The sequence below is a fragment of the Eriocheir sinensis genome, chromosome 37, assembly GCF_024679095.1.
Source record: "Eriocheir sinensis breed Jianghai 21 chromosome 37, ASM2467909v1, whole genome shotgun sequence".
NCBI classification, from domain to species: Eukaryota; Metazoa; Arthropoda; class Malacostraca; order Decapoda; family Varunidae; genus Eriocheir; species Eriocheir sinensis.
In genome coordinates, this window is record NC_066545.1 from 8094071 (window position 1) to 8109070 (window position 15000).

Genomic DNA, 15000 nt, shown 5'->3' on the forward strand with positions numbered 1-15000 from the left:
AACTGAGACGTGGAAGAATACACAGAGGCAAGAAAATAACCTGAGATACGAAACACAAACAATCTTGAGCTCAAACGGAGGAGAAAACAGGAAGGGGAAGAGGACGAGGAGGAGGAGCAGGGGGAGGAGGAGGGAGTCTGGAGAGGGAGAGAGAGAGAGAGAGGGAGAGGAAGTCAGATGATGGAAGAGGAAGACGAAGGACAACAAAATCAAGGCAAGGAGAGTAGACCAAAAGAGGAGAACAGAGCACAGGAAAAGTTACATCATCACAATTGCATTATACTTTATTTACTTGCTTGTGGCTGGAGATGATGACGGTGATGATGGCAATAGTAGTAGTAGCGGTCGTAGTAGTAGTAGCAGTAGTAGCCTCGAAAGTTGCAGTCAGGAGTTTGTTGTTGCAGTAGTGGTGAGGAGAATGACCCAAACTCCCGGTGGTGGTGATGAGGGAAGACCAAGTAATCCAAAGAGGTGGGAGTCGATCCTTGTGCACCGTCGACGAGGGAAGGGAATGCCGTTGAGGCCAGAGATCGATCGTGCAACACCCCGTCCACCCACGACCACTCCCGCTCGCACACTGGCCCGAGTTGTGCGGCGGCGGCGGGTCTGGCGGCGCTGGTGGTGGAGGTGGTGGTGGTGGGCCCGAGTTCCTGACGCAGCGACAGACACACACACACACACAAACGCACGCCCCTCACACCCGCGCCAGCCCTCTCCGGAGTATGGTGACGGCCCCCGCCCACATCAACGCAGAATCTTGGACCACTGAGGAGGCTGTTGAAGGCTGGGGGCTTGTTCTGGGGTTCGGCAGGGCTTGATTTTGCGTCTGTTGTTGTTTGTTGTTGTTGTTGTGACGTGTTGGCCATGGAAGAGGAGTAGAAGGAGGAGTACGAGGAATAGGACATGTGGAAGAGATGGATATGGAAAGGAGAACAAGAGAACATTGATCATGGTTGTGTGTTAATCGTTCTCCTGGTTCTCATTCTCCTCCGTCTTCTCTTCTCGTTATTCTTCTCTCCATTCTGATTTTCTTTTTCTTATCTCTTTCGTCTTTTTTGTTTTGCTTCTGTGTTCCTTGTTCTCATTCTTTGTTGTTCTTGTCCTCGTTTTCGTTGATGTTATTTTCCTTGTCATCGTTGTCCTCCGCATCCTCTTCCTCTTCCCTCTCTTTCTCCTTTTCCTCATCTTCCTCTTCTTCCTCCTCCTCCTCCTCCTTCTTCAACGTCCTGTCTTTTTTGTTTGGTCTATTCATTTTCCTTTCCTGCTTCTTCATCTGAAAGTCTCTCTCTCTCTCTCTCTCTCTCTCTCTCTCTCTCTCTCTCTCTCTCTCTCTCTCTCTCTCTCTCTCTCTCTCTCTCTCTCTGTCTGACCTGGTACACATTCATCACTAATCCCCTTTCTCGCATTTCCCTCCTCCCTCCCTTCTCCCTCCTCCCTCACTCCATTCCTCCCTTCTTTCATCTCCCTCCGTCCCCCTGTCCTTCCCTCTCTCTCTCTCCCTCTCTCCCTCCCTCTCTCCCTTCCTTCCCACCTCCCTTCTTCCTTCCCTTCCTCTCTCCCTTTCTTCCTTCTTCACCCACCAGTCCTCGTTAGGGCGGCCGGAATCGAGAGAGAGAGAGAGAGAGAGAGAGAGAGAGAGAGAGAGAGAGAGAGAGAGAGAGAGAGAGAGAGAATCTGACCACCGACTGCTCCATCTTTTTTGTCTTATTTACTGTTCTCGGTCTGTCAACAAGCTTATAAGGGACTGACGGTCTTCTCTTCTGGGCTGGTGATGGGTTTGGAGGGGAGAAAGGGGGGTAGGGGAAAGAGGGACTGGGGGGGGGTACTTCGGGTTGGGGTGTGGAGGTAGTAGGATGGGTGAAGGGAAATGGGAGTAAAGGTTAGTGATGGGTGAAGGGAGCGTGGAAGTAATGCCAGTGATGGGTGAAGGGAAAGAGGGAATAAGGGGGAAGGGTAATAGGGGGATAAGGGGGTGACGGAATGAATGGTGGATTTAGGGGTGGTCAGCGAGGGGTGAGGAGGTGAATAAGGGGGATCCGAGTACGTAGAGTAAAGGGGGTTCCTTCCTTCCTTTCTTCTTTTCTATCTTCCTTCCCTCCTTTCCTTCCTTCTTTCCTTCCCTTCTTCTATTGTTTCTTTCACTTCGTTTCCCCTTCTTTCCCTCTTTTAATTAATACTCTTTCCCTCAAGACAAAAGCTGATCTGTATAACGAGAAACTGCCTTGAGTAGGCTTACCAGAGGCTTGTTGACTCCTTTGTTCTTATTCCTTCCTTCTTTCTTTCTTCTTTAACTTTTCTTTGTGTTTTTATTACTACCTTCTTTCTTCTTTCATTTTTTCTTATGTTCTTATTTCTTCTTGCTTTCTTTCTTTCACTTTTCCTTATGTGATTATTCCTTTCTTCTTTCACTTTTTCCTTTTCATTTCATTCCTTCTTCTTTTCTTTCTTTTTCAACTTTTCCTTATGTGATTATTCCTTTCTTCTTTCTTTCTTCTTTCACTTTTTCCTTTTCTTTTCATTCCTTCTTCTTTTCTTTCTTTTTCAACTTTTCCTTATGTGATTATTCCTTTCTCCTTTCCTTCTTTTTTCACTTTTCCTTTTCTTTTCATTTATTTCTTCTCATTCTTCTCATTCTCTCTTTTCTTTCTTCTTTCACTTTTCCCTTTGTGATTATTCCTTTCTCCTTTCTTCTTTCACTTTTGCTTTTCTTCACATCTCTTCCTCTTTTCTTTCTTTCTTCTTTAACTTTTCCTTATGTGATTATTCCTTCCTTCTTTCTTTCTTCTTTCACTTTTCCTTATGTGATTATACCTTCCCTTTTTCCTTCTTCTCTCACTTTTCCTCACGTTTTGTTTACTGCGTTTATTCCTCTTCCTACTTTCATTCTTTTTCATTTTTTTTTTTTTTTGCTCTCCAGGGACAGAAGAGTGACGGATGAAATATGAAAAGTAAATAAAAGTGAAGGGATGAATGATGAAAGGAAACGCGGAAGCCATCTACAAATCTCACCCACCCACACCCACACACACACACACACACACACACACACACACACACACACACACTTCAAATAAAACACACAAGTAAAGAACGCCAGTGTAATCATTTGGCATGAAAGAAAGAAATAACAGGAAGAGAGCGAGAGAGAGAGAGAGAGAGAGAGAGAGAGAGAGAGGGAAAAAACGAGAGGGAAAACAGATTACTGTCTCCACGCGCACGAGAAAAAGAGGGGAAAAGAAAGAGACGCCAATTCCCTTCTTTGAGGAATTTATTTTAAGGGAATGTTGATCGCGTGGGCTTTGGAGTTTCAGATTCTTTTAAGTCCTTTTAAGAAACACTGATGGAAAAATAGAAGATGAAGGAGGAGGAGGGAGGAGAAGGCGGAGGAGGAGAGCAGGATAAAGAAGGTGCAGAAAGAAGGTGAAGGAACTGAGGCGGAGAAGGGGCGACAAAGAGAGGTGCTACAAAAAGAGTTTAAAGAAGAAAGCAAGGCGAAAGAAGAGAAGGGAAAGAAGGACAAGGAAACGAGTAAGGGTGGTCTTAAAAAATAATTAATGGATTTTGAGTGGCAGGAGGAAGAGGAGGAGGAGGAGGAGGAGGAGGAAGGCAATGAAAGAGGAAGGATGAAGAAAAATGGAGGCGGAAAGATTAAAAGGAGAGTAAAAACAGTTACTGGATATCCATGAAGAAAACATTCCCAAAGCTCACAGACTAACTTTCTGAGTGGTTGACTTCCTGACTGACTGACGGACTGACTGAATTCCTGACTGACTGACTGACTGATTGGCTGACTGATTATTTGACTGACTGACTGACTGACTGACTGACTGATTGACTTCCAGCTGACCTCCTGACTACTGATTACTAAATTAACTGACTGACTAACCGACTGACTAAGCGACTGACTGACTGAGTGGTTAGTTTATTGACCAACTGACTGACTAACTAATACCCAATAAGCTTATGACTGACTTACTGGAAGAATTACTGATTGGTTGACAAAGTGACTGAGTGAATAAATGACTGTCTGGATAATTAACGAACAAATAATTAAACTGACTGAAAAAGACCACCATTATCATAAATCTTCACACCCACCACCATCACCTCCACCATCACTACCACCACCACCATCATCACCATCACCACCCCCCACCCTTCCTGTTTCCTCTTCCATCAAACATCCATCACACCAATTACCAGAAAGAAAAATGAGAGAGAGAGAGAGAGAAAGGAGGGAGATAATATGAATAATGAGAATATTATTATAAATTCTACAAACTCATTGACACTGATGGCTTTGTGGTCATTAGGAAGTCTCTCTCTCTCTCTCTCTCTCTCTCTCTCTCTCTCTCTCTCTCTCTCTCTCTCTCTCTCTCTCTCTCTCTCTCTCTCCCCCCCACCCACCCACACACACACACACACTGCAACATGATCTAGGGCTGAAAAATCCACACTAACGCTCTGGTTTGGGGCGGAATAAATTTAATATGGAGAGACGTAAAGGGAAACGAAATATTCTTGGTTAGTTGTCACCTTCCATGACACGGAGGAGGCGGAGGAGAGGGAGAGGAGGAGGAGGAGGATGAGGAGGAGGACTAGGACGAGGACGAGGAGGATGAGGAGAAAACTGAATGATAAAGAAAGGAGAATAAAGGCTGAAGTCCATTTTGTCGTGACATGAGAGAGAGAGAGAGAGAGAGAGAGAGAATGGGAGAGAATGAGAGAGCATCCCTTTATGACTCCTTACAACTCGCGCGAGACTTAAACCATCAGAAGTAAAGGAAAGAGCGAGTTTGAAAAAAATGATCTGGGAAAGCTTTCATTAGATGGTGGTCGCGTCTATGAAGGTATGGTGGTGGTGGTTAACAGTTGCAGCAGTAGTAGCAGCAGCAGCAGCAATAATAGTAGTAGTAGTAGTAGTAGTATAAATAGTAGTGGTAGCAGCAGTAGTAATAGAAGTAGCAACCATATTATACTCCTTGGTTGGGTCCTCCAGCATCGCCACTCCACCACTCATCTGCCCACCACTCCTCCTCTGTCCATCACTCCTCCTCTGCCCATCACTCATCTGCCCACCACTCCTCCTCTGTCCATCACTCCTCCTCTGCCCATCACTCATCTGCCCACCACTCCTCCTCTGCCCACCACTCCTCTGCCGGGCCTTTCCTGGAAATACTCCGTAAACGCTGAGGTCAAGTACTTTCAAGTTTAAATGCTTTTTCGCCTCAAGTATCCATTCAATGTAAAATTCGAGGACAACGTTCGGTCTCTCTGGTTCTTGTAGTTTATTCTCAACACCGGCAATGTTCCACGTGTGTAGTGTTAGCTCAAAATTCTTGTTAGAGGTTAGAAAAAAATGCGGGGCGAATCTACCAACGACATTATTTCTCAGTAACACAAGACTCTTATGTTGGTATTTTCAAACGCTTCCGCCTCTCACATCATATAATTAGAAATGGCAAAAAAAAGATTTTTTAGGGTTATTGTACAGAAGAATGTCACTATCACTGAGGTCTTAAAACTACCAATGGAAAAACCCAAAACTTCTATGAAAACTCCGGCGCCATATGACCCAGCAGTTGCGGCGCCAAGATGAACGCTCAAATAATCAATCAATCTACGAAAATCTTGTCAAATATGTGTGCCTTGGCGCCAAAATGTTTAAGAATATGACCATTACAGGCGGGTGTGGTGTTTGCTCCAACGTGCTCTTCTTTCCCTTTTATTCTCTTTTTCACCCTCGCAGGTACGGAGCTTAATTCCTCACAGCGGGTCAATTTCCTCCTTGATATACGCGCGCGCACACACACACACACACACACACACACACACACACACACACACACACACTGTCACTTTCCCAGCTAACTTCATTACAACGGAGATTTTATGCGCATTTTCTCTTTTCTCTTTTTATTTTTACTCGTTACGTCGCGAGAGCTTTAATTATGAACAAACCTTCTCTCAGGACTTTAGCTTTTCTCTCTCTCTCTCTCTCTCTCTCTCTCTCTCTCTCTCTCTCTCTCTCTCTCTCTCTCTCTCTCTCTCTCTCTCTCTCTCTCTCTGTGTGTGTGTGTGTGTGTGTGTGTGTGTGTGTGTGTGTGTGTATTTATCCCTCTTGTACGACACGCCTCGCCTCCACCACCTAATAAAGACATGTTATTCTTAGGGTTATTTTTTTTTTGGTCCCCTCCAACCTGCCTTCACTCTCCCTTCCTCCCCTTCTTCATCCCCTTCGGACATTATCATATTTACACGTTTACATCATTAACCTCGTCACCTTTTGTGTAATCTACCTATTTAATTTTGTTTCGTCGACCCTCGCTCATCCTTCTTTTTAAAGTTTTATTTTTTATTTTTTGTTCTTCATGTTGTCGTTTTAATTTGTTTCTCGTTCTTCATTTACTTTTATGAATGCAGCGTCGTTTATTATAGCTTCTTTTATCTATACTTGTTTTTTGTTTTCATCCTACTCCGTTTTTAGTAGTTTTATTGTTGTTGTAATAATTTATGCATAGATTTGTTTGTATTTTGTTATATTCTCTCCTCTGTGTCTGTGCCTTTTTCTGTTTTTTGTCTTTCTTTCTACGTGTCAGTCTGTATCTTTCTGTCTGCATCTGTGTTTGTATCTGTCTGTATCTGTTTATGTCTCTCTGTCTGTATGTCGGTATAATAATCCCTTAAGCCCTTTTGCACCTCCTCCCGAGCCTTTTCTTCTAAAATGAACACAATCTGCTCCCTCCTTTACCTCCCGCCTCACTTCTTAACTCCTCTTAACCCACTTTTTCCACTCTTTCCATGCCCTTTTATCCCTCCTCATGGCTTGTTGACCCGGCACGCATAACACACACGCCTCCTTTGCCTTTACCCTCGCCTTGCACTCTCTCCCACGCCCATCAATGACCTTACGCTCCCGCTTACCTGTATTAGCCCGCCCACACCTTGCCGCAGCCTCCCACGCCTCTTCCCACGCGCTGAAAAGTAAGGTTATATGAAACGACTGGAATGGATGGCAAGATCGTGTTACTAAAAGCCCAATTTTAAGTTTGTTGATATTTTTGGAAATTTGCTTTGCTCTGATTTGTTCCTTATTTAGACTTTTGGGAACAGGATGACGCGATGATGTGAAAAATGATGGTGCGTGGATTTGAGGGAAAGGTGAGCGAGGGAAGGAGCGTTGGGGGGGGGGGGGGGGTAGAAGTGACGTCGATAGTGAAGTGAAGGAAGGAAGGGAGGAAAGCAGAAGGAAGAAAAGTGAGGAGGGAGGTAACCTAACTCCAGATGATCGTGAAGGAGAGCAAGAGGATATGCGGAATCTAAGAAAGGAAAAATAGGGAGAGGAAGGGAGGAGAGAGATCGTTATAAGAAAGGAAAAGGGAGATGAAACGCAGAATGTGGATAAAACAAATGCAGGGCGTAGAAGGGTTTTGAAAGGGAAAGGATTGGGAAAGAGAGGGAGGAGAGGGGTTACCAGAAAGAAGGAATAAAAAGTGGAAGGTAAAATGGGGATAAAGCAACAAAAGGAACTTAGGAATGATTTAAGGAGGGGGGAGAGGGAGAGCGGTCATCGTACTCATTGCGGACAGGTGACACATGGCAGGTGGGCCGCGTCACCTGTCGTCGCCGCTCACCTTTTAGTATCGTGGTCGTTGATTGGTCGTAAAGCAGGTGATGGCAGCGGGGTTCACCTGTCACTTTTACGAGTATTTGGCAATTTATTTTTAACGCCATGTTCTTATTTTCATCTTATACATTTTTTTTATCTTCGTGTTGTTATTGCTGTTGACCACTTAGTTTCATTTTCTCTTTTTACATCATTATCATTATTTAGTGTTTTTTTTGTTTTGTTTTTTCTTGTTCTATATATGCTGCTCTTCCTCTTCGTAGTGTTATGAATATTCTTGTTATTGTTATTTTTCTTTAGTTTAAATGGATTTTCTTTTATTTACAGACATGGAGGACGGAGGACGAAGAGTGACGTGAGTATTTTCTTGTTCTTGTGTCGTTTTTGTTTTGTTTTTTGTTATATTCTCTCCTCTCTGTCTGTGTCTTTTGTGTTTTTTGTCTTTCTTTTTGCATGTATGTCTGTATGTTTCTGTTTGCATCTGGGTTTGTATTTCTGTCTGTATCTGTTTATCTGTATATCTGTCTGAACCTTTTCTTCTAAAATGAACACTTTCCGCTTTCTTACACAACAACGTCTTCACATGCATGGCTGAGCTGCAGATTCCACTCCTCCTCCTCCTCTTCTTCCTTTATCGTTTCCTCTTTCCCCTCCTCCTCCTCTTCTTCCTTTATCGTTTCCTCTTCCCCCTCCTCCTCCTCCTCTTCTTTTTTTCTATATTTTCCTTTATTTCTCTCTTGTTTCATTCGTTTTTTTTTTTTTCTTTTTCACTGCTTGAATTAATTTTTCCACTTTATATTTCCTTTGCCAAGTGTTTCCCTTTCCTTAAGTTTTCATCGCCCTCCACTCACTCGCAAGTTATATATATAGGTTGTGGAAAGAAGCATATATGGTATACGTACAGTTACAAACACACGTAAACATAAATAAGAAGCGTTTGAAATCTTGCCTCCTTAAAATATGTGTGTGAAATAATGTCAGGATTTTACTTTTATAAGACCTCAGAAAAAATGTTATGATATTTATTTTTTTTTACTTTCGGTTGATAAAAGTTCCGGCGGTAATTAAAAAAACGAGGTTGTAGTAAATGTCACCTTTTAGTATTTTGGTTTTCTTAATAAAAAAAAGTCAGTCTCTCTCTCTCTCTCTCTCTCTCTCTCTCTCTCTCTCTCTCTCTCTCTCCCAATTTGACAGGAAGATAGAAGGAAAGGAATATACAAACACACAAAAGAAAGGAAAAATATATTCAAGCAAAGAAAATGAAAAAAAACGAAACGAATGAAACAGGAGAGAAATAAAGGAAAATATAGAAAAAAGAGGAGGAGGAGGAGGGGAAGGAGGGGGAAAAGGAAACGAAAAAGGAAGAAGAGGAGGAGGAGAAGGAGGGGGAGGGGGAAGAGGAAACGAAAAAATAATAATAAGAAGAAGAGGAGGCGGAGGAGGAGGAGGAGGACGAGGATGCAGAGGAAGCTGGAAAAGAAGAAGAAGAAGAGGAAGAGGAAGAAGGAGAAAAAGAAGAGGAAAATGGAGAAAAAGAAAGAGGAAGAGAAAGAGAGAAAGAAAGAGAAAGAATGAGAGAAAGAAACAGGTGTGAAAGAGCAAGAGAAAGAAGGACAGAAAGAAAAAGAGAAAGAAGAACAAAGAAGGACAAAGAAGAAGAGAAAGAAAAGGAGAATGAAAAAGAATGAAAAAGAAAAATAATACTAAAAACGAAAAAAAAGAGGAGGAGGAGGAGGAGGAGGAGGAGGAGGAGGAGCAGGAGGACGACAACGACAACGACGGAACTCTTTACAAACTCCTTCCCCCAAATCGCGTCACCTTCAAATCTCGGGTATCGCGGCGCCAAATTGATCATGTGACTCCTTAACGAGACTCAGGTACACGATGTTTATGAATAAGTAATTGAGACGTTAACATCAGATGATTCTCTAATGATGGTGTTTAACCCTTATTAAGCGCTTCTGGCGGGAGGGGGGAAGGGAAGGAGGCAAGGAGGGAGAGAAGTAGGCAGGGAGGGGGAGAGTAATGAAGAGAGGGAGAGGAAGGAAGAGGGGGAGAGTAAAACAGAGGGGGAGAGTAAGGAAGAGAGGGAGAGGAAGGAAGAGGGAGAGAGTAAAACAGAGTGGGAGAGTAAGGAAGAGAGGGAGAGGAAATAAGAGGGGGAAAGTAAAACAGAGGGGGAGAGTAAAGCAGAGGGGGAGAGTAAAGAAGAGGGGAAGAGTAAGGAAGAGGGGGAGAGGTAGGAAGAGGGGGAGAGGTAGGAAGAGGGGGAAAGGAAGGAAGAGGGGGAGAGGAAGGTAGAGGGGGAGAGGAAGGAAGAGAGAGAGAATCTTTTGACGCTGGTTGATTTTCTAAAGTCGACGATTCACCAGTAGCGTCGATATTTTTGTAGCTTTATATCTCTGCCTTTTTTTTGCATGTTTTCTTTTTCTTTGAGAGAGAGAGAGAGAATCTTTTTTGACGCTGGTTGATTTTTCTAAAGTCGACGATTCACCAGTAGCGTCGATATTTTTGTAGCTTTTATATCTCTGCCTTTTTTTTTTTTTGCATGTTTTCTTTTTTCTTGCGTGAGAGAGAGAGAGAGAGAGAGAGAACAATATAAAAAAGGGAGAAGAGGGGGCCATGTTCAGACCACTTGGCTACCCTCTTGACAATTGCTTGACGACCCTCTCCTCTCCCACCCTTTCCAACGAGGAGGAGGAAGAGGAGGAGGAGGAGGAGGGGAATATCTCTCAGCCGGAAGTCACTGTTTATGAGTACTGGCTTCCCTTTCATTCATTTTGCTTTCTCCTCTCTTTCTCTCTTCCTCTTTCTCTCTCTCTCTCTCCCGCCCTCTTGACTGCAGCTTGACTGACCGACTTCTGTGTTTCCCTCTCCTCTCAGCGTCACTTTTTTTATGTTCTTCAGCAGTGATTATCGGACGTTCCCTTTTGATGTCCTATTTTTTTTCCATTGGTTTCGTAGTTTTCTTTAATTTCTTGTTTTTGTCTACTTTCGTTCCTTTATTTTCGTTATTTTTTGGTCCTTTTTTTTTTGTATTCGTATTGTTTTCCTATATTGGTTGCATTCTTCTTTCTGTGCGTGATTTTTGTATCTTCCCTCGTGTTCTCTTTTTTCGCATTTATTTTCTTTTTTGTCTTGTATCTTCTGGTTTTCTTCATGTCCGTAATTTCACCTTATTTGCTTGTGTTATCGTTTTCCTTTATTTTCTGCGCATCAATTTATTTCCTCTATGGTGTATAATTTTTTTTGAGTTGGTTTTATTGTTTCATGTATTTTTATATTTCTTACATTTTATTTTATATATATCTCTACGTCATGTTTTTCGTTACATAGGGAAGATTGAATTTCAGTGCATAGAAAAAAAAGAAAAGCACATACGCGAGGTGGACTAAAGAGATACATAGATATATAGATAGAAAGATTATGCTAGTAAACTTGTAACAATGATAAAAAAGTAATAATGATAAAAAAATCTAATAATAATGATAACTTCGAAGGCAGAGGCGTTTTAGGGCACACATCCGTTTCGAGGATAAGAAAAAAATGTCCTGAAGGAGGAAGAAGTGCGGATGAAGAGGAGGAGGGGGAGGAAGTGGGGAGGAGGAAGAGGAGGAGGAGGAGGAGGAGGAGGAGGAAGAGGCGGAGGACGAGGGAGAGGGAGGAAAGGCTTCTCTTTTTTATCGACCACTGACGACGAAGACAAAGATATTCTCGAGTGTTATTTGCCGTCGCTTTGTTTGCCTAGAAATGGAGGGAGGAGGAGGAGGAGGAGGAGGGGAGGAGGAGGAGGAGGAGGAGGAGGAGGAGGAGGAGGAAGGGACGAGGAGGTTGATGGAAAATGAGAAGTGTGAGCGGTAGAATGAGTTGGAAAGAGGAAAAAAGGAAAAGGGGAAAGAGGAGTAGCAATAGGAGGAGGAGATGGAGGAGGAGGAACAGAAGATAGAAGAGTCTCCTTATGTAGAGTAGTGGCTTCTCTCTCCCCCTCCCTCCCTCCCTTACTCCTTCCCTCAATCTCTCCCTCCCTCCTTCCCTTCGTCCCTCTCTCTCTCCCTCCCTCGCTTCTCTCCCTTCCAAACAAGAGGCTGAAGGAAAGGTCGATGTCGAGAGGGTTTAATTGTCACCCAAGGAAGAATGTGTGTGTGTGTGTGTGTGTGTGTGTGTGTGTGTGTGTGTGTGTGTGCGTGTGCGTGTGTGTCACGTACAAGAACAATTATTACCTAAGAGAGAGACATAAGGTTTATTTCTATTACTGTTTCTCGTCTTCATGGATTATTAAAAAAAAGGTGCTGTCATTATCTTAAATATGTAATGGCATTGTCGTTAGTAATTACACTTCCGCTGCGAAGACGACTGGAGGAGGAGGAAGAGAAGGAGGAGGAGGAGGAGGAGGAGGAGGAGGAGGAGGAGGAGGAGGAGGAGGAGGAGAAGAAATAGAAGGAAGAAAACAAAAAGAGTAAGAACATAAAAAAATTGAGAAATAAGAATATGAGGAAGAATTAAATGGAATAAGAAGATGAAGAAAAAATGAAGAAAAAAAGAATAATCGTTAAAGAAATGAAAAAAAAAATGTAGGTGAGAAAGTGATTATTAACGGCACGGGGAAGAAGCTGAATACGGCGAGAAAAAGATGAAAATTAGTGAGAGAGGAAAGAGTAAATAGAAGAGATGGGAAGGAAAAGACGAAGGTAGAAAAATAATATAAGAAGAGGCGAAAGAAATTAGTTCAAAAGAAAAGAAAGGGAAGAAGTGAAGAGTTAAAGTGAGATAAAGATGAGAGAGAGAGAGAGAGAGAGAGAGAGAAAGGAGGAGATGGAGGAGGAGGAGGAAGCTTTGTGACTTTGAGAGCATTGAACCAACCTCACTCTCTCTCTCTCTCTCTCTCTCTCTCTCTTCATTATTTACATCAACGACATGGATGTTGGACTCAATAATCGCATTAGTAAATTTGCAGACGACACAAAGATTGGTAACTCGGTTCTCACTGACGAAGACAGGCAAAGCCTCCAAGAGGATTTGCACAAAATTTCAGCTTGGTCGGATAGATGGGAGATGCCCTTTAACGTAGACAAGTGCCAGGTCCTTCAAGTTGGAACAAGAAATAAGAAGTTCGATTACGAAATCCGCAGCGTTAAACTCACAAGCGTTCAATGCGTTAAGGACCTGGGGGTCAAAATCGCGTCAAACCACAAATTCTCACATCAATGCATCGATGCAGCAAATAAAGCGAACAGAATGTTGGGCTTCATTAAAAGAAACTTTTTATTCAAGAATAAAGATGTAATACTTCCGCTCTACAATAGTTTAGTCAGACCCCACTTGGAATATGCGGTACAGTTTTGGTCTCCTCACCATGCAAAGGACATTGCTAAATTAAAAGGTGTTCAGCATCGGGCAACAAAAATGATCCCTTCCTTGCGCAACAAATCCTACGAAGAAAGGCTTTCCACCCTTAACATGTTCTCTCTTGAGAAACGTCGCCTCCGAGGAAAACTGATCGAATGTATTAAAATACTTAATGGTTTCACGAATGTAGACAGAACAAAATTGTTTATGATCGCTGACGCTTTGCGAACGAGGAACAATGGCATAAAACTCAAATGTAGACAAGTAAATTCAGACTGCACCAAATTTTTTTTCACCAACGTTGTAGTGCGAGAATGGAATAAGCTCCCATCGTCAGTGGTCCAATGTAACACGATTGACTCCTTTAAAAACAACCTCGACCGTCACTTCTTTGAATTTAATATTAACTAGAGTAGAAGAGCAACGTTTTGGAACCATCTGATTAGTGTAGATTCACTTAGATTTAAGGACAGACCACCTAGTCTGGACCATGGGGTCTGTGTGGTCTGAATTTCTATGTAATTCTATGTAATTCTCTCTCTCTCTCTCTCTCTCTCTCTCTCTCTCTCTCTCTCTCTCTCTCTCTCTCTCTCTCTCTCTCTCTCTCTCTCTCTCTCTCTCTCTCTTCCCCATTTGTGGACAAGAACAGCGTTGAAGAAAGTATGAAGGCTGCTTTGTCTCGTCTTGAAAGAGGAAGAGAAAGAGGAAGAGAAAGAGGAAGAGAAAGAGGAAAATAAAAGCGAAAGAAAGACTGGAAAGAGTAATAGAAGGAAACGGTTTTCGTATCACAATAACAATTTTTAAGTAGATCAGCCGCTCTTTGTAATGGCTAATGGCTGAGGAGTCTGGGAACTGACAGGCTAACACGTAAGAAATAAGTAGGAAGAGAAATGAAAGAATAATACGATGTCCCTGTGTTTGCTTTCATAGTTAATTAGGGAATAACGGGAACAGGCGAAAGAAGTTATATAATTACTGTTGTTGATATTATTATTGTCATTTTATGTTGCTCTAATTGTTGTTGCTGTTATTATTTTTCCTTTTTATGTTTGTTTTACTGATGTTTTTATTTTCATCAGTGTGTCTTTTTCATTTCGCTGTCATTGTTGGTGCTGTTGTTTCTTTCTTTTTCTTATTTTTGTTTGTGTCGTCATCATCATTAGCATCATCATTCTTTCCTCCTCATTCCCTTCCTTTGTCAACGTTCTTTCTGCCTTCTCATATTTCTCATTCACTTCGATTCTCCAGCGTTATTTATCCTCTCCTCTCTTGTCTTCTCCTCTCTCACTCACGCGCACTGGTTTGTTTCGTCACCGTCTCGTCTTATCATTATCATCACTATCATCGTCATCATCATCATCAGTCGGGCACATAACTGGAATACGATGCCGCGTTGCGTTTCACTGCAATGGAATACCGACAGTGGCTGGTAATGGCTGAATGCTTGTCTTGTTTTTTTTGTGTGTGTGTGCGTTGTATTACACACACACACACACACACACACGCACACGCACACGCACACACACACACAATACTGACTTCTTAAAAAATAAAACCAGAATCAGAGAAAAACAAAAGAAAACTAATACAAACAGAAAACGGAGCGTCAGTACATCACTACCATCACCACCACCACCCCAGCAACACCATCGTCACCACCACCACCACCACCACCATCACCACCACCGTCACCATCACCACTATCAGCATCACCAATACCACTAACATTAACATCACCACCACCATCATCATCACCACCAACCCCACCACCACCACCATCACCACCACCGCCACCACCAATTTGAGGGTCGCTAATGAGTCAAAGGCAGACTGTGTCATTTTTTGATAGACTGGCAAATTGGCGACCAGAATTGGGTATCAAACTTGTTTTTTCAATTTTCTTTTTTAAGGTATTTTTTTTGTATTTCTCTCTGTCTGGCTTGCTGTCTCTCTCTCTCTCCCTCTCGCTTTGTGTGTCTGTCGGTATCTTTCTGCCTTTTGGTCTTTCTCCGTGTCTGTCTTTTTAT

At 42.6% G+C, this 15000-nt stretch overlaps 1 protein-coding gene and 1 long non-coding RNA gene across 2 annotated transcripts in view; one reads left to right on the top strand and one right to left on the bottom strand.

The window, feature by feature from the left end:
* LOC127008169 (leucine-rich repeat-containing protein 24-like) overlaps positions 1-1016 on the bottom strand; it is a 14617-nt gene extending 13601 nt beyond the window's left edge. The window contains exon 1 of the mRNA XM_050879854.1: positions 293-1016. The gene's annotated coding sequence lies outside the window, so the exon portion shown is untranslated. The remainder of the gene's footprint in view (positions 1-292) is intronic.
* Positions 1-15000, top strand: part of LOC127008172 (uncharacterized) — a 159627-nt gene that overhangs the window by 89728 nt on the left and 54899 nt on the right. Inside the window, exon 4 of the long non-coding RNA XR_007760899.1 lies at positions 7955-7982. This is a non-coding gene — a long non-coding RNA (uncharacterized LOC127008172). The remainder of the gene's footprint in view (positions 1-7954; positions 7983-15000) is intronic.